We start from the raw sequence: 7,102 nt of genomic DNA, 5'->3' as shown, positions 1-7,102 counted from the left end.
TTGTATATTTATGACCTTACTCACCACACCATACCTTTTAAATTCTAGAGTTGTTTTTCTGTTAGCAGAAAGAAGATAATAAATAAATGTGAAGAATTGATATAGATGAGATCTTAATAATGGAATCTGGCCAAAGCAGTAACCTGTCTTGCACCCATACTGCAATTCCCAACTTATAGCCTTTTAAGACTAATCAGTGGTATCTGTGCAGGGAATATATGAAAACCTTAGACACTGATGGCCTAGAGAGGAACACTGATATTAACTAATGATGAAAGGGGAAGGCTGCTGGTACCCTCTCTTCTGTTCATCATCCTACACCTTCCTTTTTTGGCACCCATCTTGAGAGCTTCATTTCCCTTCTACATTCCCAGACCTTGTTATTTAAGAACCATATGAAGAAGGGGCAATGCCATTCCTAATATACAGTGATTTGCTGTCCTTTGGGTTCTAGCTCTACTATAACTTTTATATCCATCTCTCCACTCACTGGTAGGTGTCCAGGATTATTGCAATAGCTTATTCATTGGTATCACTGCCTTTAGCTCTCTGTTTCTGTCTCTGTATCTCTTCTGTTTCTGACTTTGTCTCTCTCTCTCTGCCTCTCTGTCTATCTGTCTGTCTGTCTCTTTCTCTTGAAATCCAAACTGATATTTCTAATGTCCAGCTCTGATTATGTCCATCCTTTATCCAAAAAATGTCAGTGACTCCAATATCTAGAATTAAATATAAACCCCTTTATTTGTCATTTAAAGCTCTTCCCATTCTGACTTCAGCTGGTATTTCCAAACATTTCCTATTCTTTACCTTCATGAATTCTATGTTCCAGTCCACAGCCTTGCTTAAGTTGTTCCCTTTTCTAAAAGTGCTCTCTCCACAAGTATTTTTATTTATTGTGGACAAAATTTTCTACATTGGCATAATATAAATGTCAACTATTATTTCCATTTATCATTTCACTAAGAAATTCTTATTCCATGAAGAAGTACTTCAAATGCACTTGTCTTCTCATTGTCTCATGCATGATTGCCTATGAGAAAAAAGTACTGGAGAGTTTCATATTTTCAGGATTGAGTAATAAAGTGATCCATGATACTTTGAAAAAAAATAAAAGTACTCTCTTCATTTTCACCTCTTAGAATCTCTAGCTCTATTGAAGGCTCATCCTGAATGTCCTAGATTACTACAAAAGAGATATTTCTCCATGTCTTCAGGTAGGTACTTTTCTCTACATCTCATGGCCCCTTGCCTTCACTACTACATTTCTTGACTTTTTTTGGGGGGGAGGCAAATCATTTGTATTTATTTTTCTGCATATGGGCACCTGTCCTATATAAACATCTTAAAGGCAGGACCTGGCTTATTTTTTGTTTATATTCCCCAAACACAAAACAATACTTATAACATAGTAAAAACTCAATCTAATCTTAAAAAATTATTATAAGCAAAGGACTAGGAATGGAGACCTAAGTTTAAGTTTCAGCTATTCCTCGAACTAGCTATATGATCTTAGATACCTCTCTAGGCTTCCATTTCTTCATCTCTAAAATCAAGGGACTGGACTGGATGGAAATCATGATATCTAGAGAGTCCCTTACAAATATTGTATATATTAAATATTGTATACATTGAGATATTTTATTGTATTTTCCTATTATGATTTTTTTTTCATTAGACACCGATGGGTCCTGTGAAAACCAAACTGACTCCATCTTTTGAACACTAACTCCATGTTGTAAAGAATATTCCTTCTTTTGTTTTCCTGTAAATCACTTGATTTGGAGGAATTCCATTCACTTGCTCCCTCTTCCCACTCCATATCCCCAAGCTTGGAAAGTGTCTAATCATTCTTCCAATAGAAATTTGATAACCTAATCCTATATACTGCTTTGGATACTGGTTATTGTTTTCTTTTAATTTATATATACAAAATCTGTTGTATCTATTAAGGGCCCTACACCCGGCTTATTATACATGCTTTGCTAATGAATCTCATAGCTTGGACTTTGTACATCATTCTCTAATATCTTAATTTTTATTTTTATATACAATATATGTGCATTTTGTTTCTCTGATAGAATGTCAGTCTCTTGAGGGCAGCTGTTGTTTCTTTACTGTCTTTGTATCTCTAACATGGTATCTGGTACACACAGCAGACATCAATTTTTTTAATGAGTTGTTTAGGGTCGTTACAAATCAAATGAGATAATTGCCTGATTATAATGACCACAAATATTAGTGCATCTCAGCGTCGGGAAGTTATAGTTTTTGACCTCATCGTTTAACATCTTAATGGCAAATTTTCTTTTTTTTTTTAAGACTTTCTTTTTTTAAAAATAATTATAAGTTTTTATTGACAGAACCCATGCCTGGGTAGTTTTTTACAACAGTATCCCTTGCACTCACTTCTATTCCAACTTTTCTCCTCACTCCCTCCCCCAGATGGCAAGCAGTCCTATACATGTTAAATATGTCACAGTATTTCCTAAATACAATATATGTGTGCAGAACTGAACAGTTCTCTTGTACAGGAAGAGTTGGATTCAGAAGGTAAAAATAACCAGGGAAGAAAAACAAAAATGCAAACAGTTCACATTCATTTCCCAGTGTTCTTTCTTTGGGTGTAGCTGCTTCTGTCCATCATTGATCAATTGAAACTGAATTAGATCTTCTCTTTGTCGAAGAAATCCAGTTCCTTGATGGCAGATTTTCAGAAAATGCTGCAACTGAGACAATCCAGAGATTCTCTCTCAGTGAAGAAAATGTAGGGTGAAACTTTTTTGAATTATCCAGATCAAAGTTATATTCAAACACATACTTTTGCCCATGCTTTAGCAGCCTTGGCCAAATCTGCATTCCAGCACTATAAAAGAAAAAAGCAGCTCCAGTATATGATAAACACAGGGAACCAGTCACTCATAGATTCGTTGAGAAAAATGTAGAATAAAAATTTGATGAAGAGAACTTGGATTAATGATTATGGGATAGGTTTGGCACATCCTGAGAATCTTCTGTGTGTAAGAGTAGTCTGTGGTATGTGAATCTGTTTTTTATTTTGCTTGCATAAGTTGCCTGTACCCATAAGAAACTGTTTCCTTCTAAGGAGGCAAGAATGGCATTTCTTTCTCTCTTCCTTCCCAAGGAAGATTTTCATTCCTGCCAATAAGAAAAGGAAGCTATTGTGGCCAGAGTTTTGCTACTCTGCTTTTCTCAGAAATAAGGGATACCAGGTTAAATTTATGCACACCTGCTCTATTAAATATTATTAGAATAGGGCAGGGGAGGAGGACATTTTCTGTCAAGGTTCATTTGAATCTTTATAACATCACTGATGGGCCACACAAAACTATCAAGCAGTGGAAGATCATTGTGCCTAGTTTTCAGTTCATCACTTGCAATTGTGTTGGCAGAACCAGAACAAATGATCTCACAAATTTCTCTTACCCTTTAATGTCATCATTAAAAAACAAGATATTATCCCTTCATACTCAATTAATACCTGTGCCCTCTATCTATCTATATACTCCTTCTAACTTCCATAATAATGGGAAAGTTCTAATGAGTTACAAGTATTCCCATATTGAAAGATGTTAGGATGTATACTAATAAGCCTTATTAAATTCCCTTATGATACCACTTTCCTGATTACCTCCTTATGCTTCTTCAGAGTTCTGTATTTGAAAATCAAATTTTCCATTTCTGGTCTTTTAATCAGAAATGTTTGAAAATCCTATATTTCATTGAATGACTGCCTTTTTCACTGAAGGATTATGCTCAGTTTTATTGGGTAGGTAGGTGATTCTTGGTTGTAATCCTAATTCTATTGCTCTCTGGAATATCATATTCCAAGCCCACTGGTCCTTTAATGTAGAAGTTGCTAAATCCTGACTGTGGCTCCATAATAATTGTTTCTTTCTTAATGTTTGCAATATTTTCTCCTTGACCTGGAATTACCAGAATTTTGTTATAATATTTCTGGAAGTTTTCATTTTGAGATCTCTTTTAGGAAGTGATTAATGTATTCTTTTAATTTCTATTTTACCCTCTTTGTAGAATATCAGGACAATTTTTCTTGATAATTTCTTGAAAGATGATATCCAGGCTCTTTTTTGATCATGACTTTCAAGTAGACCAATAATGCTTAAATTTTCTCTCCTGGATTTATTTTCCAGATCAGTTGTTTTTTCAAAGATATTTCATATTTTAAAATTTTTTCCTTTTTTTGTTTTTTGTTTTTTGTTTTTTTGTTTTTTGTATCTAGATTTTTCATAGCCATTAGCTTCAATTTGCTCAATTCTATTTCTTAAGGAATTATTTTCCTCGGTGAACCTTTGTAACACCTTTCTCAATTATCCAGTTTTGCTTTTTAAGACATCCTTCTCATTAGTTCTTTTTTGTTTTGCACCACTTTCAATTCTTCTAATTTTTTTCCTCTATCTCTCCTATTTGATTTTCCAAATCCCTTTTCAACTCTACCTGGCCCAAGCCCAATTCTTATTTTTCTTAGAGGCTTTGAATATAAGAACTTTGATTTTTTTTTAATCATCTTCTGAATGTGTGTTTTGATCTTCCTTGTCACCATAGTAACTTTCTAAGGTCAGAAAGTTTTTTTCTGCTCACTTTCCTAGCCTATTACTCAGTTTTTAACTCTGTTAAAGTAATCTCTGTTTCCAGGGCAGAGGGTGCATTGTCCCAAGCTTCAAGGGTTTTAAGCAGCTGTTTTCAGAGCTTTTTCTAGGAATTGGACCATTAAACACTCTTTTCTGTCCTGTAGCTGTTAGGAGTGCCTTTGCCCCACTGTAGCTTTAAGATCTAGTGTACTATAGCAACATAGTCTTGCTTTGCTGACTCTGGGGCCACTGGAGGTGAGACCAGGGCTGTGCTGGCTCTATTTACACTGGGACTGCACACCACACTCCCACTCTATTGCCACAGACCCTCTCTGCTGATCTTCCTGGTCCTTCAAATAAGTCTCCAGCATTCATGATGATTCAGAGGCCTCACCTTGAGGACACTAAGGTCTGAGCTGGAGCTGGGACCACGGAATAGCCAGGTCACCTATATACTAATACTGATAGCCCATACCAGGAACTCTGGTATAGGAACTGAGAGATTTGTCAGTGACAGAATTTGGCCTATTAATCTAGATACTCTGCTAAGTTATTGGTAAATCTGAAGATATACAAATGTATCTAGGTGACAATACTAGAGAATATTCATGTGAAATGTGCTTTGCATGTAATTGCATGTTTACTGCTATACATAGGACATATAGATGGAAATGTCACTGGGCTTGAAATCAGGAAGATTCATATTTCTGAATTTAAATCTGGACTCAGACACTGACTAAGCTTTGTGATCCTATGCAAGTTACTTAACTGTTCCTTTGGTTTCTTCATATATAAAATGAGATGGAAAAGTAAATGGCAAACTACTCCAGTATATCAATACTATAAAAATGTCTGTTTGGTAAGTGTTTTGCATATATGTTTATATATATAAATAACCTGTACTTTATAAAGATCTATAGGCCAAATGATAGTATTATTGTTCCAGCTAGCTTGCTAACTTTGTTAGCCATGTTTATTGTTTCTGAATGATTGTTGGGTACTATGGCTATGTATGCTTTTTTGAAATGTGTGTTATGATCTGTATTTAGTCAAGCATGTTATCACTGAAGTTTCCTCCTAAGTTATGCTCTAAATAGTGTCATGTCTACTTCATTTACTATTAGTGTACATTGTGTTATTTTCAATTGTACTGAAGATTGGTCATTTGGAATACCATTAAAATCACCCTTATTTTAAAGCACTAATGTTTGTATTGCTCCTATATGGTTGCAGGTTTTGGACGTGCTCCAGCTGTTCATTACAAGGTACTACAAAGAATTTCAGCCCAAAGAAGGAAAGTAATCTGAGTCTCAAAGCCTATTGGTATAGGATTTTTTTCCTTATTGATGGAGATAAATTCCTTGAGTCTGCATGAAAAGCAAGCTAGAATTGATGAGAGAAGTGCTGTTTTGTTTGTTTGTCTTTTCCTTTTGAACCTTTTCTTTGAGCTCTGAAGTCATTTGGGGTGCTTCTGGCTTCCAGGTTTGAAAAAGAAATTGTAAGATACTAACCTAGTTGCTGATTCTAGGAAGTCAACATGAAAAGAACTGGCTGCCTCCATCATTTCCCTTTCCCCCAACTTACTACTTAGATACTTTTTGGGTGAGACCTAGGACTCTCTTGGTTACCTGAATTACCTCAATTCCAATGGGGGAAAACATCTTCAATGTTGTATTGTCTGGTTTATACTCTCCTATGTATATTTGATTTCTATTTTGCTACTTTCTTGAACAAATGAGTTTTCTTGGGGGGGAGAGGAAAGTCAGCTAATTGACATAATTAGCTCAAAGGAAAGGCACTTATTAATATGCCATAATAATAATTCTGTGAAACATTCCTCTTCATAAACCTGGGGCATACTCTCCCATAAATACACTTGGCTTCCATGTCAAAAAAAGGCATAAATTTAGAGTGCATTGGCACTATTATCAGACCTTGATGCTACTTACCATTGTGAATAGGCTTATTAGGTCTGCTTCTCACCACAACTCAACTATCAATTATCAAGGCTTTTTTTCAAATTCTATTTTCTTCTGGGAAAATCTTTGTGTCCTCCTCTCTGGGTCTTTCTTGGCTCCTTCCTGGATATAGTCTCCATTTGGGTGAGTATATCTGCTGCAAAGCAATGTCTGATGAGGGGATGGAATCTTTACCATCTACACCTATGTTGCTGTTAAGAATTACAGGGGTCACATGCCACAAAACTGCTCATCTGAATTGTGTCAACTGGCTCTAAAGCTAGCAAGCAGAACTTTTCAAAAGCCATTAGAGATATGGCCTGTAATAAATGGCTGAGGCTTGAGTTAATGCACTGAGGTCCCAAGCACATGAGGCTAAATAGTAATTGGACTATACTCTATTAATATACATGATTGGATAAAGAAAGGTCCCTGCCCACTCTCTGTGCAAGTCCTGATGTGTTGTATAGGAAATGACGATTTTGGTTGGTGGAGGCAGAGGGACAGGAAGAGAAGCTGGGAGAGATTGAGCCT

Source organism: Sarcophilus harrisii, chromosome 5, assembly GCF_902635505.1.
Source record: "Sarcophilus harrisii chromosome 5, mSarHar1.11, whole genome shotgun sequence".
Classification (NCBI taxonomy): domain Eukaryota; kingdom Metazoa; phylum Chordata; class Mammalia; order Dasyuromorphia; family Dasyuridae; genus Sarcophilus; species Sarcophilus harrisii.
The sequence above is the reverse complement of the archived record's forward strand: the minus strand, read 5'-3'. Positions refer to the sequence as shown.